This window comes from Barbus barbus (assembly GCF_936440315.1).
Source record: "Barbus barbus genome assembly, chromosome: 17".
Lineage (NCBI taxonomy): Eukaryota > Metazoa > Chordata > Actinopteri > Cypriniformes > Cyprinidae > Barbus > Barbus barbus.
The window spans coordinates 5,946,876-5,973,946 of record NC_136745.1 but is presented as its reverse complement, the minus strand read 5'-3'; positions in this window follow the sequence as shown (position 1 = coordinate 5,973,946).

The following is a 27,071-nucleotide window of genomic DNA, read 5'->3' as shown; positions in this document are numbered from 1 at the left end:
AAGCAAATGACATCTGTTCTCTACTAAACCACCCGTTTCCTTTTATTTGCTATTTAGTATTATTGCTTTGCTATTTACAGAATAATTTACAGAATAATTTACAGAATAATTTTTTTAATTACATTTAAATAATTCGAATTAAAAGAGGCTTTTCATGTACTGTAAAAACACAAGACAATTGTGTTCTACATTGTCAATACAATTTAAAATAGATGTTTTCTATGTGAATACAATTTATTTTATGTAATGCAAAACAGTATTATTCACAATGTATCAAGGTATGCACAAAAATATGAAGCACCAAAACTGTGTTCAACATTGAAAAAATATTTCTTGAGCATATTATGATCATGTGACAGAAAACTGGAGTAATAATGCTGAAAATTCAGCTTTTCGTCATGGAAATAAATATTAATTTAAAATATAATCACAGAGAAAACAGTTACTTGAAATTGTTATAATATATCAACATTTTTTACCTCTATTTTTGATCAAATGAATACAGCCTTTGTGAGCAGAAGAGACATTCAAAAACATTTTTAAAAATCCCAAACTTTTAACTAAAAGCGTAATTTTCACAAACTTCTGATTTAAGCCCCACCCTTACATTTTTTTTTTTTTTGGAATAAAGGTCTTATATAATAAATGACCTGTCTTTTTGAATATAGACACACATCATTTTGTCATTGATACATATAAAGATACAGATACTGGCTTCATGCAGCTAAAGCTAAAGAGAAAATGCATTTGAAGGAGATATATCCTTTAATCTCTCTAGTTATGACAGAGGCATTCACTGAAGATCTGAGATTTCTGCTGGGTTTTTTTTAAACACTTTGTTATGCAAAAACCTCAAATGAAAAATAAATTAGCATGAGGCCTTAACATGATCAATTGATATGGATTACAGCTATTCAGCTGCCCCCTAAACAGTTGTTAAAGATGCTGTAAGTGATTTTTACTTTGGCATACCAAATGTTCTATGCTCGACAGATATCACTGAAATTGGTGCCCTGAGAAATCACACCTGTCTCTGGGAAGGTTAGGGTTGAAAGTAAAAAAAGAGTCAGAGCAGCAACCAAGGACTTCAGCAAAAAAACTGAAAATTTCTCCATTCTGGTACGTAGAGCCCACTTTTCACAATCTCATTAAAAATCCAGTTTCACTTAGAAATACAGCAGATTATGGAGGTAAAAATGGATTGCGAGCGCTTGTTTAATGACTTTAACGATGTATGAGTCTGCTGCGGGTGACACAGGTGGTACCTGCCTTGGGGTGAATGTGTACAACCAGCCACATGGTCTCTGTACGTGTATATATATGCTTGTGTGTGTGTGTGTGTGTGTGTGTGTTAACCATAATGAAATGCACGCACGCACACACACACACACCATCATAGCATGTGTGTTTGGAAGTGGGTGTAATGCATGCAAATGTGTGTTTCATAATCTGAGTGATGAGAATGTGATCCTCTAACAGCATAAGCACTGCACTGTAGGGACTATATCTTTAATATATTCCATATTTCTTTCAGTTTCTTCATATGGAGGCTACAGTAAAACGAGCAGGCAAGGTTCCTCAGGCCATAAACAGTATTTACACTCAATCACGTTCCATGAGCAGAAATATTGCTCCCCATGTTTCATGTTATTGGTTGCTGAAATTATCTGTTATATTCTTGACATTTTACAACCTGAAGTGCGTAGTACATATTCTGCATCATGCATGCTAAATTGGCTTGTATAAAACACGAACAGATCCCAGTTAAATACTACATAATGCAGAGGAATTACAGCTTTTCTTGAGCTAAATGGAAGAATTATTAGTGGGTTCAGTTGATCTGATCATGATCAGTGTTTTTTGATTGTTATTAATAAACTGTGATTCTATTTAGAAGACCAACATTTTGTACGTTTGGATAGACGTTGAAACATTTATTAACGTATTAACAGCATATGCACAATGTTTATTAATCGTTTGAAGTTCATATAATATGTATTATATTATAAAACATTAGTTGCTTCAATAATTATAATAAATTAGAACTTATGGAAAAAGTTAGTTTACCATCATATTTATTCTTAAATATCATTTAAAGTAACTATTTCATGAAAGGATTTTAAAAGGTTTGTCAAAATGGTATCATGGTGTATCATATAATCGAATGTTTTTTTTGCTATATTTGTCAGTAAGGTATAATAAAAAACCTTTATACCTGGGTTTGTAAAGGAAACGTGATGATAGAAAGTGGATGTTCATAGAATTATCAGCATTTAATTATCTTTGCAAAAGCACCTTGCACTTTTATAAAGATTGAGCACAAAGCTTGAAATTGAATTGTAAAACTGTCAATCCCATTACCATCGACCTTATAGTACATTAGCATAATTTAATCACAGCATATATTAAAATGCATCAATTTAACTTGAGGTTGCACAATGAAGTTTATTGACAAACAGATTGGCCTGATAAAATGTTTACTTCATATATATATATATATATATAAAGCATGACCAAAGATATATTTAACTGCTTCACAATCAACAGCTGCTGCATTTAGCCCGTGCACAATAGTTTATATCAGAATTAGTGTTCATATTTCAGCTCAGAATATAATAATTAAGATTCAAATGACTTTCAGTTGCTATATAAACATACTGAATATAGTATATACCATATTAAACATATATAATGTACATTTTAAACAAATAAAATATTTAACATTTAACTAGGAATTAAATCCCCCTGTGTGTTTGCATAATGAACCAACATCATGCATTGCACAAAAAAAAAAAAAAACCGTCAAAGCCAATGATTTATTTGGAGAAATTTCCTATAATCACATTTTCGTATGATGTCATCCTATGAGCTAAGGTTAAAGTGTGGCAGAAGTAAAACCGAGCAAAGCTGCTGAAAGTGACAGAAGGAGCAGGGGGAGGTGCATTTACTCGCCCGGACTGTTGTGTTTGAATGGGTGATCTATATCAGAGAGTGACATAGTGTATTAATCTAGAGGGGGGCGGCTGCCACGGCAAGGGCATATCTCTTCTCATTGATATGTTTGCTGCAGCTCAGTAATCAATCGCAGAGAGCACTCAGGCTGCAGATTGGCTGCTGCTGACTAAATGGCAGTGTACCATAATTACAAAATCTGATGGAGAAATTCCATACGCTCAAGAGCCAGCTGTGTGTACTGTGAATGTTCAGGAAGGCTGGTGTGATTTAAAAGGTTTGGTGGGGATTTTATTATTTTTCTAATGCATATGAATGCCCTACATCCGAGACCATTTATGTCTCGTTTATGTATTTATTTTTGTTTTTTTCACATTCTGCGTTTAAAGGAACAGTTCACCCCAAAATTACAATTTTCTGAAAATGTACTCCTCTTCAGGCCATCCAAGATGTAGATGAATTTATTTCTTCATCAGAACTGATTCGGAGAAATTTAGCATTACATCAGTTGCTCACCAATGGATGCTCTGCAGTGAATGGGTGCCGTCAGAATGAGAGTTCAAACAGCTGATAAAAACATTATACAATAATTAAAAGTTAAATACACAACTCCAGTGCATCAATTAACATCTCATGAAGCGAAAGCTGTGTGTCTGTAACACACACATCCACCAATAAGGCGTTTTAACATTAAACACATGTGTGGGACAAAATACCAATCCATAATCCTAAATAACGCTTCCTTTTGTGAAAAGGTCCATCCCTGTTGTTCTCTCACATCAAAATCCACAGATATATTTTTTGTACTGTTTTAACTTGTAAACACTGTTCGATCTGTGCATATGTCTCTCCTGATTCGGATGGAAGACTTTTTTCACTGGCAAAAGTAATAATATAGAAGCCTCATATTTTAGTCAGAAACGGTGGTTTGAAATTAAAAATGTCTTGATGGATGTGTTTATCATAAACATGCAGCTTTTCACTGCATAGGATGTTAATCAATGCACTGGAGTTACCTTTAACTTGTGAATTATTATGATTTTTTTATCAGCTGTTTGAACTCTCATTTTGACGGCACCCATTCACTGAAGAGGATCCATTGGTGAGCTAGTGCTGTAATGCTAAAATTATCCAAATCTATTGGGATGAAGAAACAAACTCATCTACACTACGGATGGCCTAATGTGAATATACATTTCCAGCAAATTTTAATTTTTGAGCAAGTTGTTCCTTTAATCTGAAAATAAGCTAAAAGCTAAAAGCACAACATGCTCATCAAATGATCAGATTCATCAAAATAAACAAACATGCCAGCCAGACAAGCAATGAACAGACAAACAAACAAACACGCCAGCCAGAGATTTTGTTCATGTGTTCAGTTTTTTTTTTTCTTTCTACAGCTCTGAGCTGGGCTGAGCTGCCCCCGGCCCAACTGTGAAATTTGATTGTGCCAAAATCCCACTCCTCATAACTGTACATTAAACATTCAATATCCCCTGATTGACTGTGATTGTATCAAGTTGTGCATTCAGTATGGCAAATGACTTGCCTCTGGAAACTTTGTCAATGCTCATGTCTTCTGTGAGTTTTAACTAGATCCTTAAAAAAGAAAGAAAAAAGAAAGTACTGTTCTAGGGTGCATTTCCCAAAAGCATCATTACCAACAAAGTATGAGTATGAGAGGGAATGGACATCAGGTGCATGTTCATTACAGCAGCATCTCAGCGATCTTAAATTAGTTAATTAGCAGAAGTAACTACTCCACCACTTGTGTGTGACATTATAATGACCATCATATATTATTGAACCAATGTGGTTCAAATGACAGAGATGCGACCATGTTACTATGGTTTTGGGAAACAGTCATGGCTAGTTAGTTTCTCCAGCTAGTTGATGTGTCATGAGACATGTCTCTTGTCTCCTTAAGATAAATCACTTGTTGCATTCCTCATTCATAAATCGCTTTGGATAAAATGGTCTGCAAATGAATAAATGTATATGTCTTCAGAATTTTGTCGTGAAACTTGCCTCTTCACTTTGCCTGTTTAAATGTGTTTGTAATAATTTGCTTCTTAGATACATGAGGTATAATATATTGGTGATAATATATTTGTAATGAGTACAGATCAAAGTACTACATATTGAAAGATCTTATGGACCACATTTTCAGGGAGCTCAGAAAACTGAAAGTTTATGACTTTTCACAAGATGGAAAATAAGAGACAGACAGATTTCAATACTCATGCAACAGTGTTAACTAGTTTTCTGTAATTCACTAAAGTAAAATATAAGTACACAAAGTATAGTTTTGTAAATGTGATTTTTGTTAACATAAAAAATATTATTATAATGTTTGCAATGTTAATATGCAATAATGCATAATTAGCATCTTTAAAAAAGGGTCTATTGAAGGAGAAACAAAACTAAAGAAAACAAACAGTGTAATGCATGTGCCACCTCAAGATCTTTCAGCCAGGTGGATGTCGCAGCTGCTCTTTTCTATACAACAAAATGCTGTCAAATGTATGTATGTATGTATATCTAAAAAAAAAAAAATCCCTACAAGATGCAATGTGCTAAATCCATTGTAAATGCTTGCTTTGGTCATGTTTTATCTAGCCTGGAGTGAGCCTGGAACACCCGTTTGTGTGTTTGTGTGTGTGAGAAAGTGAGTGTGTGGAAGATAGATAGAGCATGGGATCTAGAGTAGGTGCCAAGTGGGTGTGTTGAAATATTCATGTCCAAGTTCTCGCTTGGGAAACGAGAAGTGAATCCTCCCAGCTTGTTTTACGTGACCCAAAGGGAAAAAAGTCAGGAGCACATCATTGTTTGCATTTGTATGTATAAATACTCCGATTTTCAAAGCACCTGGGGGTTACTACCACCACAAACAAGCAATCCTTGTTATTCATAAACACCTTATCATAAAAAATACCCCAAATATTATATATAAATATCTCTCTCCTCTCACACTGCAGATGCACACTGCATTCGGCACTGCTGTTGTGTTAAACCATGACAGGAAGCACGATACCATCTGCCCTTCACAGACTAGAACAACTCAACGTGTCGTCCTTCAATTATTGGCAATCAATGTCCATTTTCCTCCCATCTGTTTAAAATAAAGTCTGTGTTCTCTTCAGTTTATCTGCCCATAAATTGAAGATTTTTTTTTTTGGTCATGCTTTGGGTGAAGTGGTGGTTCTTGAATTACAGGAAGCATACTTATGGCATATTTCATGCACTCCAGATACTACAAACATGCTATTTCTGTTGCTAAGATCCACGTCCAGTTTTAAACTTTATTTGTTTTCTTCCTTTATTAACTAGCCACAAAACGCAGCAAGACTATAGGGAACCAGTCGCTGAAACCAAAATCACGCACATCTTAATAAAAAATTAAAGCATTCTCTTGTGAAAAAAATAAGTGTGTTTAATTGTATTGAAAGTTAACAACAATTCTTAGAACAACTTAAATGTAATTAAAGAAAATAGGCTTCAAAACATGCACTTTGTAATATTGCCAAATTATTTTGCGTCGAAGCACATTTCAAATCATTATATTTAATATTATTTTGTCATTAAAATATATTCAATTGTATGTGTTGACTAATGTGCTATTTAATATTACATTTACAAGTTAATGTACATTTCAACTACATTGTAAATGTGTAATTACAAATATATTTAAAAACATAACATACGAGTTCTAATGAAGTTACATGAAACTATAGTTTAGTTTACTGTAAATGATTGCCAGTACATTCAGTACACTTCAACTATATTTCAAGAAAGAAGTTAATGAAATGACATAGAAAGATGAACTTCACCCATGTGTTTTCTCACCCCCATGTTGTTCACTTACTTTTTTGGATCACAAAGAAGGATATTTTGAGTTTTACTGTTGGCTCTATGTGATAATACTATTTTCTGAGAAATAGATGAAAAGTCTTGAAGAACTTGGATCACTGTGATTTCCATGTCAGATTCTTAGAAGTTTCTGTTCCTGTGGTGAATAATAATTAATCATTTAAATAAATAAATAAATAAATAATTGTAATATAAATGTTCTTTTCTCACCTTGTCTCTCTGACTGAGATCCATGAAGCTGGTTCACTCAACACATTTATAGTATATTAAAGATTATCAGGTGGAAAATGCCCTGAGAATTATATATTTAGATGATGGGGTGATATGTATAGAACAAAAAATCTGATGTGAATGTCTCTTTGTTATGTAAACACAAAAATGCACAAATCACAAGATTAATACTGATAGCAACAACTGATGAAATAAAATAAAATAGAATAAAGGTAAGAATAGGGACTTATTCAGTATTAACTACGACTTTTCCCTCAATACATTCCTAATTTGCTGCTTATTAATAGTTAGTGAGGTAGTTGTTCTGTTTAGGTATTGGGTAGGATTAGGAATGTAGAATAAGACATTAATATGTACTTCATTAGTACTAATACATGGCTAATGTTCTAGTAATAAGCATGCTAATAAGCAACTAGTTAAGAGACCCTAAAATGAAGTGCTACCAAAATAAATGGAAGCAGTGGCTTAAACTATTTTCCAACATTGCTAAAAAAGATAATAATAATAATAATAATACAGTGTCACAGTGTCAGTTATTATATTGCAAACAGTACAAAAGCAACAAAGCTAGAATTGTCCACATGCGTTATTATGCACTTATTTTTTTAACTACAATAGTAAAATGAAAATTGCAGGGGGTTTAAAATAAAAATTATATTTAGTAGTGCTGCCAAACGATTAATCACGATTAATCACTTTCAAAATAAAGTTTTTGTTTGCATTATATATGTGTGTGTTCGGTGTATATTTATTATTTATATATATAAATACACACACGTACAGTATATATTTTGAAAATATGTGACCCTTGACCACAAAACCAGTCTTAAGTCTATACTCTGGGGTATATTTGTAGCAATAGCCAAAAATTGTAGTGTATGTGTAACAGGGCAAATGAGACGTGAGACGAGCAGATCCATTTGCAAGCTTTATTCCAAGACGTGGTCAAAAATACAGACAGGGTCAAAACATCAGCAAACAGGTATTACACAGACAAGACAAAGAGTAATGCTAGGGCAAGCGTAGGTCTGTGATTGGCAAACAATATCCAGAGGGCTTGAGAAGAGGGGTAGTCCAATAACATGAGCAATAATCCAAACGAGGTACAAACAGAGTCAGAACGGCGAGACAAGGGTTAATCCAAGATACAGGAATCAGGAAACAAGGCAACACGAAATGACAAGACTAACTAGACTCAGTAAAGCAGCTATCACTAGGTGAGTGATAAACGCAGAACAATACTAGAGACTAAACAGAAACACAGAATTGCTCGGTAAGGCAGCTAACACTAGGAGAGTGATAAACGCTAGAACAATACTCGGCGATCTGGAAGAGGAATCCAAGGCTTATAAAGCGTGTCTGAATGGATTCAGCTGTGTATGTGTTATCAGTGCATTCAGCTGTGTGTTTGCAATCAGTGAAATGGATCATGGGAACTGTAGTCTGGAGTGACATGTAAAAGTCTGTGTGGTGTGAGAGTCAATGTAAAGAGAAGATGACATCTGGTGTTGAGCAGACGGAAGGCTACGGACTGGATTCGTGACAGTATGGGTCAAAATTAACCATTTTTATTTTATGCCAAAAATCATTAGGATATTAAGTAAATATCATGTTCCATGAAAATATTTTGTACATTTTCTGCGGTAAATATATTAAAACTTAATTTTTGATTAGTAATATGCATTGCTAAGAACTTCATTTGGACAACTTTAAAGGCGATTTTCTCAATATTTCGATTTTTTTGGACCCTCAGATTCCAGATTTTCAAATAGTTGCATCTCAGCCAAATTTTATCCTATCCTAACAAACCATACATCAATGACAAGCATGTTTATTCAGCTTTCTGATGATGTATAAATCTCAATTTCTAATAATTGACCCTTGTGACTGGTTTTGTCACATGTATTTACATGTCTATATTTATATTAATTTAATTTATATTATAAATAAATAAATATATTTAATATATAAAATATGTTTTTCTGAAATATATACATGCATGTGTGTGTATTTGTATATTCATAATAAATATACACAGTACACATACATATATTATGTAAACAAAAACGTTTATTTTGGATGCGATTAATCGTTTGACAGCTCTAATATTTAGTAATACTACCCGATTAACTTTCTAACATCAACACTGTTATTAAAATTAACTGAATTAAATCAACATTGATCTGATTTGAGCTGAATAATGGCACTGTTGCCTTCTGTCGAGCAACTTCACACCTAAAATTAAATTAGTTTCTTACAATATTAACGTGTTATCTTCCTGCTAATGTGAAGCTTTTTCGAAACAATCTGTATTCTATGAAGCACTATATAAGCTTGACTTAACATGACATTAGGTTGAGGCGAACAGCTTGTAAGTGTCCATGAGCAAAGACGGCAGATTTCAAATTGTGTACTTCCACAGGGTTCTGCTCCAGCAGACCAGCTGCCTTTAAGATGAATGAGAAACGGCTCTCTCCCCCATTATCCCCTCACTCAGTATCCTCAGACTCCCTCCATAATGCATGTCAACTAAAGAGGTGCAAAATGTTCTGTAGTATGTACTAACAGGAATGCCATCCTCCGAAAATTGGTTGCAAAAACAAGCTGACCTGGGCTGTAGCGGTAATGTAATAGGCAAACCAAAATGCTTAGGAACACAAATCTCTCCGACAATATTAATGAATATGAGAGCACTCACTGCTGTTGAAAGCACCGGTTACACTCCCAGTACTGATGGTGTACCTCCATGGCCCATCTCATGAATTATGGACCCTTTTCATGAAAATCAATGAACTTGGGCCAGATCACCGAGGCTTTTCACAACATGCACTCTTGAACTGAACGGGACAGCCAGCAGTAAAATTGTGCTTTCCTCAGCATTAATGTTTGCCACGTCCCTCACATACTTTGTGTGTGTGTGCTTGAGATAAAATAGAAGGGTGATATCGAACCGCTTCGAGCGGGAACAGTCTTCATTCTCATTTGGCCCGTGTATCTCACGCCAAACCAATTTCTGTATATGTGTGTGTTACTAAAACGGCCTAAATGAATGTGTTGTCAAAACAGGTCTGGCTTTCAAAGGATCATGCATGACTCAGAGGTACATGTATAAAGTCACCCAGGAATTGAATTATGTGGAAAAAGTCACTGATTTTCATCTTGAGCACGAGCTCGTGATATTGCTTCTTCAATATGGAGGCGCTTTTTCATTTCAAACACCCCCAATTCCACTAAAGATTGACATGAGGCTCAAACGACCGGTGCAGCATATTGGCTCTCCCTCAATATAAGACGTTTTTTACATTTAACGATAACTCTATCATCTTGACAGTTAAATTAGGGGAGGTAAATCCCCCTCAAATCAATAAATTGATGCTGGAGCTAATATATTTTCTGGACTCGTGACTGTATGGACTGTTGAAGCCTTCAGGCGAGTCGGCAGAAACCTTCACATGACTAATAGGGCAATTCACCATGGCGCAATGTGCCAGTGCTCAAGGACTGGAACGGGTAATTGGCAAACAGTATTAATGTTATCAGCATTAGCTGTGATAGGAGCAGGGGTGGCATGTAATTATGGCCTGCCATAAGGTTACATCTACTTAAGCCAATCTTTTACTGCATACTGCTGTTAAGATCGCATGTGTTGTCTTGTTTAGAATTCTGTTAGAACACCGCTCTGTTTAAACTTGAAGTTCATGAACTCATGAATTTGCCCCAACTCCACAAGCAATTCCCACTTCAAAGCCTAAATTGTATAGTTTTCTTTGCAACCACATTGACAAATTGAGAAACATATTGCAATGTCAGAATTGAACTTATATTCTGAGCCAAACACAGAACAAGCTCAACCTTTACCTCACAGCAACAGCCCAATGAATGCATTCAGTTCTGCAAAACAGCACATTCCCATAATTATTTGCATCGTGATCAGTTCTGATCAGAACTGTTTACTATTTATTTACTGGAATGCTACAATACGACATGATTACATATAGTGTATAACAAACTGGGAACACTGCAAATGACTGGGAACTTTGCAAAGTTCAATGACTTTAATAAAAATGCATATAAAACTATCTGTCAAACAACAAAAACCCTGTAAAAGCATAGTGGTATTTATTTGAAAATTGACTCAAATTGACACACATTTTAACACAAAAGTACTGCACTTGAGTTTAAGCCTTGCCTCAAGCACTACATTTTGTCTCATATAGTTATGTCTTCTTTGGGAGCCTCTTATCTTGAAACAGATGACAACTGAGCCAATACATGGCTATTTAAATATTTTCAAACAATATAAAATGTTGTGTGTGATAGGAATCCCAGTGCAATTGATGTAAAGTTTATGCAGTGGAACATATATTTAATCCATTTTTAAGCTTAATGGCTTCAGCTAAATAAATATTTTCAAACTTTCACTGAGAAACTTAAGGCAGACCGACAAGTTTGTTATCAGCTATAAACTTTCCCAAGTTATATTTCACTCTGCACATGAAAGAACAGTTACATGTCCACATTAATATTATCAGCACACATTTGGGAATCATTTCCTTGTGGAAATAGGAATTCATCGCCCCGAATTTAAATAGTGTGTCTTTAATTATTAGTGAATTTCATTTGAGTAGACATCAATAAGTTGGTTGGTACATTTTATTTTATTTTATTATTTAATTTTAAAAAATCTTAAGGGATATTTCACTTAATCATTCTGCCATGTGAGAGACATGAACTTTTTTTTTTTATTTTTTTTTTTAAATATGGCAAGAGATTGCTTCATCCCTGTCTCGGCTTCAAGTAAAAAACAGTTTTATCATCTTATTCTCCTTAGACTGGTTCTGGCAATAAGTAATAAGTTGGCACATTAAAGTAATGACTTAAAATAAAAGGGATCTCAGTCTCATCCTCCCTCAAACGTGTTACCTTAGCTATTTCTACCAGACTTGACCCTTTACTTTAACACTTTCACTAAAATTACTTGTGTTGACGTAACCCAGATATAGGCTTCATATTAAGCATTTGTAAAATGTTAGTGATTTTAATGTTATTTTAACTGGGATGTCACCAAATTAAGTATATTTTATATTACAGTTTTATTTATTTATTTATTTATTTCAACTGCTTACACACAAAATCTTCACTTGCCTTTATTTGTCACACAATCTTTACCTATTATGACAAAGGTGTTTACAAATGTTTTCTTTTGAGATGTGTTTGTTATATTTTGAATGCAGTGCTTCATTTTGCAAGAGATGTGAGGCGTTTTGCATTTTTGGTGTGCAATTACTGAATTTGTGTGTAAAGTTTTGAAAAAAAGAGGCAAAGTTTTGAAAATGTGAGCAGTTTAAAAAAAACTGTATTATTAGTATTTTATTATTTATGTATTTATTTATTTATTTACAGTGTCAAAACGTTTATATAATTTTATTTTATCCCCCTTTTTTTCTCCATAAATATGCAATTAAAATAATGTCTTTTAAAAAATATATTTTTTGTAGTAGTCAAAAGTATAGCGTTAACTATATATATATATATATATATATATATATTTTTTTTTTTTTTAAGAGATACCATTAAACAGTTATTAAAAATATACTACATTTATGTTGTTTGTACTTTAATTTGAAGATTTAATGTGATTTATTATTTTTATTTTATTTTTTTGAAATGTGAAACAAATTTTTAGACAATAAAGAATGGGTCACATCTGCATAAATATGTGTATTTGTACATTTCCAGTGCACCTTTCTCTCTGTTTGGAAGTTAGTGTTGTTGGTACAGCAAATACCAAAAGCTAAAGCTTGCAAACATAAAAGCACAGGTAAATATCCTGGCTACAAACACTCTGAATCATGCATGCGCGTCCAAGCGAGGTGTAACTTTAAATACCTCGAGCTCACAATTACATTCAAGCTCCTGCTGGGCAGATGGCCACAAATCTGTCTCTGCTTCTTCCTCTCTCTCACTCTCTTTTTCTTCTTTTACAATATGTTCTGTCTGACCATATTGTATAACCGCCAAGCCCACAGACACAAACACGGCCAAACAACCCTGAAAACCTCATGAATTTTAGCTGTGCTTGTTATACGGCACTGTGGCTCACCGTTTCCAGAGGCCAGTCCTCTCAGGATCTGTTTAATTCAGCCTTACCCACAATGCACGCGTGGGACTGCTCCTAATGCGGGCCTACAGTGTCCGTGCAGAGAGTGTGCTGCTTGCTTTTCTCATTTCAGCCTGCAATGGGGGAAAATTGTTCTCTTCAGAGCTATCAGAAACAGTTTGGTTGTAAGGGACCTTGAATGTTTTCAGGAAAGTAAGAAAGCCTAAGAGTCCCTTTTGAACTGTCACTAGCTCAAATACCCTAGAGCAAGTAAAACTATGACAGAATGTAAAATAAAAGGCGTATAATATATATATATATATATATATATATATGTGTGTGTGTGTGTGTGTGTGTGTGTGTGTGTGTTTATGTGGTTTATGAGGACACAAATTTGTATAATGACATGGGTATGACAGAGGTATTACAATATGAAGGTGGTTTATGAGGACACTGCCTATGTCCCCGTAAATCAAAAGGCTTAAAAAACATACTAAATTGTGTTTTTTTTGAAAATCTAAAAATGCACAAAGTCTCCTGTGAGGGCTAAGTTTAGGTGTAGGGTTGGTGTAGGGCAATAGCACAAACAGTTTGTTCAGTATAAAAACCAATACGCCTATGGAGAGTCCCCATAAACCACAAAAAACAGTGTGTGTGTGTGTGTGTGTGTGGGTATATATATATATATATATATATATATATATATATATATTGTTTGATTGATAAGAAATGTGTCAGCAAATCAGCATATAATATGCATGTATATATACATACATGCATATTGTTACGTGTCTGTTTCTGATCAGTTTGGTTTTGCTCTTTTTTGGTAGTTCCTGTTCTGGTTTAGTTAATTAGTTAATCATCGTTTAGTCTTTCCACCTGTGTTTAATCAGTTATCTAGTTAGCTCCTTTGTTCTAGTCCCTTTATAAGTCCTGAGTTTTCCCTTAGTCTTTTGTCTGTTCTTAAGTTAGTTTAATGTGAAGTGTGTGTTGATGCCATTAAATAAAGATTACTCCTTTTTGTTGACTCCTTCGTTGAGCGCCTTTTACTACAACCACCCGACCATAACAGAAGAACGGACCTCCACAGAAGAGATGGAAGAGTTAACACTCTTCATCAACCTGCCTGAAGTCACCCAGGGACCCCTTGACTACGCGCAGGCTTTCGTGCCGCTCGCCCTCGCCAGCTCCTTAGATGGTGACACGCTCAAGATGCTGTTGCGGCTTGGGATCAGGCGCCATCAACCTCTGGAGCTCCCAGACACCACTGATCTCGTTTGGCAGGAGGCTGTAATCCGGTGTCTGGAGAGTATCCGATCCCAGGTCGGAACCCAGTCCGCGGCGATGAAGCTTCCGCCACCCGAGATATCAAAAGTGCTGCCGCCGCCCGCAAACGAAATCCTGCCACCCTCGGCGATATATAAGTACCCTCGAGCCCGGAAATATGTTTCAAACAGCGCTGACCTGGGGGCGAAAGTTTTGGACCCATCAATCACATCAGTCAGGTCAGCGCTGAAATTCCTTTCCCGTCGTTCAAGCCCATCGCCTGAGAGTATGGAAAACCCTTCGCCTGAATGTATGGCTAGCCCGTCGGTTATTGCTCCTCGCAAGAGTCCTGCTGAGTTCCCGCTGGTTCCGTCCAGCCCTCCTGAGTTCCCGCTGGTTCCGTCCAGCCCTCCTGAGTTCCTGCTGGTTCCGTCCAGCCCTCCTGAGTTCCCGCTGGCCCCGTCCAGCCCTCCTGAGTTCCCGCTGGCCCTGTCCAGCTCTCCTGAGCCCCTGCTGGTCTCGTCCAGCTCTTCTGCGTCTCTGCTCGTTCCGCCCAGCTCTCCTTCGTCTCCGCTGGCTCCATCCAGCTCCACGCCTCCCGAGCGCCCTCAAGTGTCCGCGCCTCCCGAGTGCCCTCAAGTGTCCGCGCTGCAAGAGCGCCCTCCTGCGTCTCCGCTGGTCCCGTCCAGCTCTCCTTCGTCTCTGCTGGTTCTGTCCAGCTCCGCGCCTCCCATGCACCCTCAAATGTCTGCGCTGCAAGAGCACCCCCAAGAGTCCGCTCCTCCAGAGCGCCCCCAAGAGTCTGCTCCTCCAGAGCTTCCCACAGAGCCCGCTCGTCATGAGCCTCCCACAGAGCCCGCTCCTCCAGTGTGGCCCCTAGAGGGGAACATCCCAAAAAAAAATGTTTGGGGGGGCCATATAGTCTCTGCCTGTGTGGCCAGGCCAAGGGCCAAGACCACTGAACTCCCTGATTCACCTTGGGCTCCCAAAAAAATAATACCGCCATGGCCGTCCAAGCTCCCTGATCCGCCAGGACCTCTCGTGTCTCCTGGTCCGCCATGGCCTCCCGTGTCTCCTGATCCGCCATGGCCTCCCGAGTCTCCAGTCCCGCCATGGTCTCCCGTGTCTCCTGATCAGCCATGGCCTCCCGTGTCGCCTGATCCGCCAAGGCCTCCCGAGTCTCCAGTCCCGCCATGGCCTCCCGATTCTCCAGTCCCGCCATGGCCTCCCGTGTCTCCTGATCCGCCATGGCCCCCCGAGTCTCCTGATCCGCCATGGCTCCCCGAGTCTCCAGTCTCTGGAGAGTATCCGATCCCAGGTCGGAACCCAGTCCGCGGCGATGAAGCTTCCGCCCCCCGAGATATCAAAAGTGCTGCCGCCGCCCGCAAAGGAAATCCTGCCACCCGCGGCGATATATAAGTACCCTCGAGCCCGGAAATATGTTTCCAACAGCGCTGACCTGGGGGCGAAAGTTTTGGACCCATCAATCACATCAGTCAGGTCAGCGCTGAAATCCCTTTCCCGTCGTTGAAGCCCATCGCCTGAGAGTATGGAAAACCCTTCGCCTGAATGTATGGCTAGCCCGTCGGTTATTGCTCCTCGCAAGAGTCCTCCTGAGTTCCCGCTGGTTCCGTCCAGCCCAGTTCCTGCATAACACACCGAGTCTCCTGTCCCGCCATGGCCTCTTAAGGCTCCTGATCCGCCCTGGAGACTTCCCTTGTCTCCTCCCTGTCCTGGCCCTACTCCAGCCTCCAGGGCGCCCGTCCCCCGCCCGCGATGTCAGTGTTGCAGCGTGGGACGCGCCTTCCGGGAGGGGGAGATAACTGTTACGTGTCTGTTTTTGTTCAGTTTGGTTTTGCTCTTTTTTGGCAGTTCCTGTTCTGGTTTAGTTAATTAGTTAATCATCGTTTAGTCTTTCCACCTGTGTTTAATCAGTTATCTAGTTAGCTCCTTTGTTCTAGTCCCTTTATAAGTCCTCAGTTTTCCCTTAGTCTTTTGTCCGTTCTTAAGTTTAATGTCAAGTGTGTGTTGATGCCATTAAATAAAGATTACTCCTTTTTGTTTACTCCTTCGTTGAGCGCCTTTTACTACAACCACCCGACCATAACACATATATATACATATATATATATATATATATATATATATATATACACACACATTATATATATATATATATATATATATATAAATAATATGTGTGGTTAATTGATTATGAATCAGAATAGTATGCTATTAATTCAATTTAAAAAACAATCCTACTATTTATGAACAATGAAGACAGCTCAGAACATGACGTGTGTGACTCCACAGGCTCTTGTTTATATTTAATGCAAATCACACACTATTCATGTCACTATCTGATGTTGCACCCACGATCATTTGCAACTTTCACATTATGCCTGTATGCGTGACACACAAATATTTAATATTCTCGAAAATGAGCCTTCAAACTCTACTAGCTTAGATACTGTGTCAGCTACAGATGTCAGTTGTCATGCTGGAAAAAAAATGAATCATTTTGGCGAGTCGTGTCAAGCATTATGCACACGTCATGGTGATGTTTAGCAAAGAATCAATGATCAAACATTCAGTGAAACAAGATAAGCCCAGGGGGATGGCACTCATTGTTCTGTAAAGTTTGTCTTTAGTCAGCTGTAAATCATACTGACAATACAGCGTTTACTTTGAATATGGAGAATCAGAGTTGTGCCGAGATCCAAATATTGATGGAAAACAAAACCCTGGTTCCTCTTGTATAGAGCAATGGCTGTTGGCTGCAGTATAGCTTGAAAAAATATAATTTAAAATGCATATGTACATTCAATATATCTGAGCAAACATGAATATATCATAGAACCAATACGGTTATATGGACCTACAGATCAAGGGACAAACTTCATAAATGGTACCTTGATATTTACCATTTGCATGGTACCTTGATATTTACCATTTGCTATTATTTTAACTGTATAACTGTGCAAACTGAAAGAAAACTAGTTTGACCATTACTTATTTGCTTTGATATGTGTTCAGTACCCAGTGTTTGTGAACATTGTTTTTAAAAGTGCACGGTTAAATGATTATATCAAATTAATAATGTTTAAGAAAAAAATATGTATATCAAATAAAATATTATGTATATTAAGAGCTGCTCTGAATTTTCAAGTCCCATGAGTGTTCTATTTATTCATTCAATTATTTATACTTTGTAGTTTGTTTATTTATTTATTTAAAAAAACATATAATTCTAAATTTAGTCATGACATTTTATAAATGGATCATATTAAAATGTGTTATTTCAGTGTTGTTATTAACTAAAACTATATATAATATATAGTAATATAAAATATAATATATATTTTATATAATATATATATATGTATATACAACATAAAATCAACAATAACAACCAAATTTAAAGATAAATAGAGCTGATATAACTAATCTACACCTTACTGTATGTGACAATGTTATATGTTATATTTCAAATGTCATATATAATCTTTTTTTGGGTAACACTTTGAATTAGGGCACAAATATTCACTGCTAACTAAAAGTTTTCCCTTAATACATTCCAAATTTTCTGCTTATTGATAGCAAATAAGGTAGATGCTGTTGTAGTTGTTTTTAAGTTTGGCTATGGAGTAGGGTTAGGGGGTCTAGAATATAGTCATGCTGAATAATAAGGTATTAATATGCACTTTATAAGTACTCATAAACAGCTAATATGCTAGTAATATGGATGCTAATAAGCAACTAATTAATAGTGAATAGAATTCCATAATCTAAATCGTTACCATCTTTTTTGTAATACATAAGTTATTGTGGTAAGCTGAGTAGTTATTCTTAGCTGAGCTGAGTTACTTTTTACTTGCAATACAGTAATCTGGTCAGACATGTTCCCCCGATCAGTTCCTCTATCCAGTAATACATTATAATCTCATTAATCAATGTCTGGATACTCTATCAGTGTACACCATCATCTGTTAAGCAGTGCTACCTTTAATTTCGTAAGTGATAGTGATCAATTGTTTAATGTCGGTCTGTCTCTCAAGAGTCCAAGTCAACTGATTTTTAGTCTCCCTAAGTGGTATTGCTCACGGTCAGACTGCAAACTGCAAAAGTACTTTTGAAGTCTTGCCAAACTTAACATTCCATTATCATATTAATAGAGACACTAAATTTAAACATAACACATTAGCCTGAGGCCAGGAGGAAGCCACAAAGTACATCAAGCATCTGTTGAGGAGAAACAACTTTGAACTAACTCATATGCATAATTTTAGGTATTATTAATGTCAGGGTTTAGTGAGTCATGTAATATGTATGAAAGAAGGAAATTAAGTTGACGTAAACAGGTGCTGCCTGTGGAATTAAGAAGGTTCCTGACTAAAGGCGTCAGCTGTTTAAATGTATCATTGTAAAAATCACTTAAATGACTCACTTGAAATTGAAAGTGTTTCTTCGTAATCAGGACAGAATGACTGGGAAAATAGAGAATTATTGTAGTATAATGACACAAATGGTACTTTAATGCAGTTTGAGGTGAATGCACATTATATTGCACATAATTATTTTCTTGGCTGCCTTTATCTGAGACACTTTGTGAAATAAAGCCCTTTCCAAAAGGCCTGAGAAAAAAATAAAATAAAATGCTGTGAAAATTAAATAGTGAGAATACAGTGAAACACTATTTAACAAAATTATACCATTACCAATACTGCTGAATAAAAACAAAAAAGAAAATCATTTTAAGGCATTAATGCGGTTCTTGTTCTGCTCTGTGATTTTGTTAACTGTGTTTTAACAACCATAATTCAAGAAACACTGCACTCTCTCCCCCTCTCTCTCTAAGATCCTGGCTAATAAAAGATTATGTCACGGTAATTAATTAGTTTTATTTTTGGATATGCATAGATATATAAGCGATTGTAAGTATTAATCATAAAATATCTGTACTTGCATGTAGGTAACAATGTTTTTGAATAAATGCATACCCTTGTAAAAAAGTACACTTTAGCATGCCATTAAATAGTATTTTATAAAGATTGTTTATCATGGAAAATGATATATTCAGCATTCAGTTAGGTCTCATAAGCATATACTTTTAGTGTTTTCCAACTTTTGATTTTATGTAATTTTCAATTAAATAAAAATGTGTTTTAGTTTAAATTTACATACAAAGCAATTCATTAAACTTAAGAGTGCTTATTTTCACACACATAAGTAGGCTTAATAAGTACATATTTATATTGCATTTCATAATTACTTCTACTGTTTATAGATGTTAAAGTCTACTGCCAAATGTACTGACAAGCATTTATGGTCAACTAAAATATACTTTAATGCAATTTATCTTTAAACTTGTATGTCATATATTTAAATATGTTTGTAATTACACATTTATAATGGCATTGACATTTAGTACTTATAACTATTAACTTTAAATGTAATATCAAAAAACAGTATAGATAAACGGTAACACTTTATTTTAAGGTTTCCATAATACAGAGTAATTACCTAGTTAAGTACTTAGTAGTAGCCATTGTATTTACATGAAACAAAATGTAATTACCATGTAAATTAGTTATGGAACAGCCTGTACTTACAGTTTGTAATTATGTTCATGTAATTGGCAGCTACTGTTACACATATGTAACAGACCAAGTACTTACGTGTACTTCATGTGTATCTATACTGTACACCTTATCCAGCTGCACCTTAGTTTGATTTAACCCACCAGTACACAGCTTAAATACATGTAATACCTCTCTAATTACATTAAAATTATAGAATATTAATTAGGTAAATACTATGTATCATGACACCTTAAAATAAAGTGTTACCAGATAAACTTATATAATCATCTACTTTATATGTGCTTTAGTATGTAAACACATCAAAATAAATTATTTATAGCATTTATTTAATTATTTATTTATTGTTTGTTTGTTTGTGTACTTAAAAAAAGAGTGCACTTAAGTGCATTCAGAAACAAAGTCATCAAAGACTACTAATTTGGCCTTTAATTTAATTTTATATTATCTGCAAGCATCATTTATTTATTGATTGATTGATTGAAGTGCAGTACACATTTACATTTAATACAAGCAAATGTTTTTTTTCACAAGGGATTCACATTATCGACTTATTGGTTAAAATAAAGACTGAATGCATTGCAACAAAATGGTACTGAAAAGTTCTGAGAAAAATGGCATTTGTTTGTCTTTTGTTCTAATGCAATGATGTTCCTGCATTTTAAATATGGCTTAAGCTTGAACATATTTAATTCTTGTGTAATGACAATTACAGTCATTAAAATGCATTGCAAAATATTCAAATTCCAGCATCCACAATTAGAACAAAATCAGCAAAATGACTAAATAAGTCTTACTTTTATCTCAAATCTGCTGTTAAAAATGTTACTCTGCGTTTTAATGACCCTTCAAAAGTCCTCAAGACGTTCTCTCACCACTATACTGTGCATATGGTGTTAAAGGCGTCACAATATGCAGGAGGGGACAGATCTGTCACCTCTAGAAGAGTCAATGCAGCTTTTTTCCAGGCTTCTGGGTGGATCCCGTCAATCACCTACATGAAGGCCAAGCACCATGGAGTGACAGAGCCTGACGTGGATATAACCAGGGTCTGTGATGATTCATCTGGTATTTGCCACCCTCAGGGCCTGGCACAATTCGGAGGAAGTCGAGAAGGGGATCTTCTTATTTAAAAGGTGACTTTGGAAGATGCCAGGAAAAGCTTGTGTAACAATTTCCTCTCTGCGAAACAATTCTGGGCAGGAACGAGCACGGACGCAGCTTGCCAAAATGAGTTTGCATGTCATTCCTCCACCATAACAAGCACCTACAGTGTTTCACCACATGGAAATAACCATGAGCTGACCTGCTGCAGCGTCTCCAATGAGTTCCCCTGATATGTGGCAGACTGCCTCATCAGTCAGTGCGGCGGGCACTGAAGAATACTGCTGTCTGTGCCGCTATGTTGTCAGCGCCGCTGTGCCACTCTCTGCCAAGGGCGTGATCTCATCACAATTTATCAATCACATTGAGTCCACATTAGGTTGATTTGATGGGAAAGCAGCCAGACTCGACCATACATATTTGATCAGCGTTTGGGCCTCTACTCTCGTCTGCCTCCCTTCGCAGGAATATTGATACCAGCCTCAGTCTCATCAGTCAAATGGACGGGACAAGACGGCTCCGAATATGGCGTCCATTTGGCGAGCCAGAAGTTGAGTGTGTTTTTAATTTATGTTTTGTGCAAAATTCTGAACTGAAGAGTTCAAATTATGGATGCACCAAGACTAAATTTCACCACACATATATAGAGATATCCGATTATTCAGAATGACATCTGCCATTGTGAATGGGATACCGATGGTTTGGTCATAATATCTCACGCTTTTGTGCTGTTTATTTTATTTTATGTTAATGTTGTTTAATGCTTAAGCGATTGTATGGACAGTATGATATCCATCTCATGGATACTATATTACATAATTCAATTTAATATTGATCCATTTGAAAACATTTCAGATATAAAAAAAACACCAACAACAAAAACTCATAACTAATGCAATATAGTGAAACCAATCATTTGGTACATTCCTATAATAATAGGGCTTCAAATTAGAGACCAAACAAATATTTTCACCTGCTATTTATTTATTCTTTTAGATATAATAATCACACTCAAATAAAGAGCTGTATACAAACATTTATTTTGCACATAGTTAGTTCTCATCTTTGACAGTAATGGTAAATAAGCACCTCTCTATTGTGTTTACTAATGAACTATTAACACTGCATAACTTTCCTGAGGTATTTCCTGCAGGTATTTCATTTTTAGTAACACTTTATTTTAAGGTGCCATTGTTATAGTGTAATTATACATTAATTACTGAATAATATTAATGAAAGGGATAGTTCACCCAAAAATGAAAATTCTGTCATTAATTACTCACGCGCATGTTGTTTCAAACCCGTAAGACCTCTGTTCATCTTCGGAACACAAATTAAGATATGTTTGATGCATTATGAGAGATCTGACCCTCCCATGGACAGCAAGGTTCCTTACATGATCAATGTTCAGAAACATAGCAAGGAGATCGTTAAAATAATCCATGTGACATCATTGATTCCAACCGTAATTTTACGAAGCTACGACAATACTTTTTGTGCGCAAAGAAAACAAAAATAACGACTTTATTCAACAATTTGTCTCCTCCGCGTCACCCTGTAGCGCCATTTTGGAGAGTATCCACTGAATGTAAACAACGTATGTTGTTCTATGTCAGCAGCACCGTAAGTGGATACATTGTTTACGTTGTTTACACTGTTTACGCTTTGATCTGAACGTTAACAACATATCCGCGTACATATGTGATACTCTCCAAAATGGTGCTATAGGGTGACGCGGATGAGATGAATTGTTGAATAAAGTCTTTTTTTTTTAAGCACAAAAAGCATTCCCAAGTACGCTGTCTCTTAGCGTGCTACGAAGACTCGAAAGGTATGACTTAACTAAACGTGTACCATTTATAGGCGAGTTCCCCAAACTATACCTTAGGAGGTTGCTTAAGATATACCTTCTTACGTGCGACGTTACCAGGTGCTGTCCATGGCGGTGGTGCTGAAATCGGTTGATATCAATGGCTCGACAATCAATTATTAATTCTATGCACGGGCTGCTTCACTGCCTTATGTGAGAAATCAGAGTTCTTTATAAAAGAAGTATTGATTTTAAATAAAGACACATAACTATTTCCTGTTAGAATTGCGTTAAACTTTTACTTTCGCTTTGCAGCATATATCTAAGGGAAGAAAACCAAGAAAGAAAAATATATGCCCAGAGCACCTCCCAGTGGTCACCACATAAAATACAAGTGGGAGGGGGGAGGGCTACACAAGACACTGGTTAATTATTCAACAGCTTTTTTTTATATAATTTTGAAATGAGCGCACGAGCCTACAACCTCATGCCCAAACCTATATCACTAACTGGCAATATGACTTCAATGGCCTTTGAATGGGTCATTTATATTATCATAATACAATTTTCCATAGTGTCTTCATTTTCTCCACAACTAGGGTTGATCGCCCAGCAGCCGTATCACTTATTGGTGTATTTATTTATATTTTATATATGTTCATAGGTGTATTGTTTAGACAGTTATGTCCTGCATCATTTTAAGATGTGGCTTATTGAGTGCAAAATGTGGGTGTTGTGTTGAAGTATGGTAAGGGTGACAGAATGGGGCCAGATGGCAGATAAGAGGGTTGCTTGATGGGAAAAGGGTCTTTAGATCATATCGCTCACTAAAACGAATATACTGCCAATAGATTTGTAAGTGCAAGAATCTTTACCTGCTCTGCTGTGCTCAAATGTTTAGAAACAATTTGAAAACATATTTATTTTTAATGTATTTCTAGGCACACATGCGGACTTTGACAGTGACTTAATTAATGCTGATAAAGACTACGTTTCTTTTAGAAGTTTGAATCGGTGTCTTAGGGGGAACTAAAACTGTTTTATGACCAAATATTATATTTTGCAAGATTTAATGGAACATCACAGTGTGAAATCATTTCAAAGCACCTTTTTCACAAGCATGCATTGGGTAGCTTGGAGTTCCATAATTTTAAATCATTTGAAAACTTCCAGGAAGGCTGTATTCGCATGTGGAAATCTGGCTCAGTTTGAGCATGAGGAAAATCTTTTGTAATGTCAGAGGGAGACCCATTTTGCAAGCTCATTCATTGGAGACTTTGTGCTGGATTTCTCTGCTGGAGAACAATGACAATAAAATATTGAGCAGGAAACTGCAGCGCGCTCTGCAGACGCTGTCATTTTAATAGTCCTGAGAGTTTAGCGATAGATTGAGCCAAGCTCAGGTATATGAGGCTTCAACTGTGATGTACAATTAAACAAAGCAAAATTCAAAAAAGGAGCATAGATTTGCTAGGCCTAGAATATTCTATGGGCCATTCATAGTATCTCTGTTCCTGAAATTCTCATTTTTATGAAATGCACAATAGGTTATTATGCTATCACAATTCAGGCTGCTCAGGACCGCATAATTGGTTGTTTGCCTGGGGTCTGTGTCACAGCCTTTCAACTGCTCAAGTGAGTTTCTCAGCCGTGGCTTATTTTCTCACAATGATCTTAAAGGAATTAGTTCAAACCAAAGATGAAGATTCTGTCATTATTGACTCAGTGTCATGTTGTCCCAAACCAAAATGACTTTCTTCTTTTCAATGAAACACAAAAGGCAGCTTTTTGAAGAATATATTGGCCACATTTTTAATATAATGAGCACTGGGGCTTCCAAGCTTCAAAATGAAAAAGGACACACAAATATCATTAAAGTAGTTCAATGCTACTCAAGTCACATCTCAAGTCATTTATGTGAATAACAGACTGAAATTTAAGTCATTGTTCACTAGAAATCTTCACATCAGCTCTAGTTCTCCTTGGCAAATTCATAAAAAGTTGTCGTAAACTAAGCATTCTTTTAATTTGAAACACTGGAATAAATCATTTGATCAAATTCACAAAACCAATCTGAATCATACATTCACAAATCTGACTGATCCAGTTCTCTAGATCGACTGACAGACTCACAGGTTAACAGTTTTCAGGTGGAGAAGATCATTTGCATTACTTTTTTTCCTCTGAATTTTTAGATTTGCTTAAAGAATTTTAGTAAAGTAGTTCATGCAACTGTAGTTATATCTCAAGTAATTTATGTGAAGAACAGACTGAAATTGAAGTTATTATTTACAAGAAATCAACTCTAACATCAACTCTCCTAGCCACATTCAAGAAAAGTTCATGAAATGTGTCTCATTTGTACACTATTTATTTTACTGGTTCAACTTAAAAGAATGATTTCTGATATAATTCATAAAATCTGAATGATTCATTCATAAATCTGACTGATCCGGTTCTCAAGATCAACAGCGGTTGACGGTTCTCTGGTGGAGAAGATTATCCATAAATAATGACTTAAATTTCAGAACTAAATGTAATAGAAACCATCCATTTAAGCATGCAGGTCCTACCCCAAAATCCAGCCAATATTTCAAGTGTGCTGTTTTAGTGCAGACGTTGACGACCATTGGGTTTCAATAAAATGGACTCTCTCACTCCTTCTCTTCATTTTCTGCAAACAGTCTTCGATGTAAAGAGTGAAAACTCATTTACCAATAATTACACGAATCATCATTATGGTAGCCAATCGTTTGACCACTAGAGCCCAACCTTCCCGCAGACCATCATATTACCGCAATTGCCTCTTTGTCATAACGCTGTTAGACAGAGGATCTATGACGTCTCAACAGGATAGAGGTAATCTTTCAATTCCACCACCGTCACCCCTCCATGATCTTCAACCTTCCTCTGTATCTTCCATCCTCCCTCCCCAGCATCATTCTCCTTTATCAAGGTCTCTTATCAGTTTCTCGCTTGAGAGTCTTTGAAATATAAATCAGGTCTCATTATCTCCCCCCATTACAGTCCCCATGGTGATAAGCGCTGTATCGAGGACATCCTTGAGAGGTAATATCATCTAATATGCTTGGAGAAGACTGGGGAGGAGGAAAATGCAGATGCATTGGGTGGCGGCCGCCCGTATTGAGGCAGAGGTGCCAGTCTTAGACAAAAAAATGACATGCATGAAGAAATATGTAGCGGATATGAATGTTTCATTTCGCAGGGAGGTCTCAGAAAGAAAAGAAAGATCTCTCTGCTCCGTTGAGCAATTGAAATAAGCTGAAAGACTGCTGAAATCACTGGGTAAGAGTTTTGTGTGAACGCAGTATCGCTAAGTGTAAAATAACCTCTATTTGCAACTTCACAAAGAGGAAATTGTAACAGAGTGAAATGCATTTGTTTAGCAATGTTCTAAAAATATGTTTGCTTCTGATTAAAGCTTTTGTAAAGGATAAAACTCAATTCTGTGAAAAAAAGTCATTAATAATGCACCGGTATTATTTCCTTGAGCGAGTATAGCATGAGGTACTGTGAATAATACAGTTGCTTTTATGACAGACGCACTCCAGCTGACATGAACAAACCTGATGATCTTGTTATTCAGCAAAACCAAAGAGCATCCTGCGTTTCAATGGAAGCAAGGAAATCTGACCTTTTGTACAAAGATAAAAAAGTACAGATTGTATTAGTGACCTGGAAATAATGCACGATCTTACTGCAGGATAATACATTTCACAATTGTCATTCTTTTTTTCAGAATTGTGATGTTATATGTGGGTTTATTTTCTTTGTATCACATTTAGTCTTACAATTAATTTAATTTAATTTATTTGTATCCTTGTTGTAAAATGGTTTCCATTCAAAAGTTTAAATGATCAATCAATCAATCAATATGGTCTCAAACCTTTAGACTTTTATATGTTTACATTAATTCCTGAAAACTGGCATAGTTGGATGCTTTGTTATATTTAATTTCATTTAAATATCCTTTGTAGCTGAGTATATTTATCAGCTATCCAGGTAAAACAACAAAGCATGACTATGAACAACTTTACTGGATTATATGCATGAAAAAAATAACTAATCATCATCATGTTTAAAATAATGGTAACACTTTAGTTTAGGGAGCAATTCT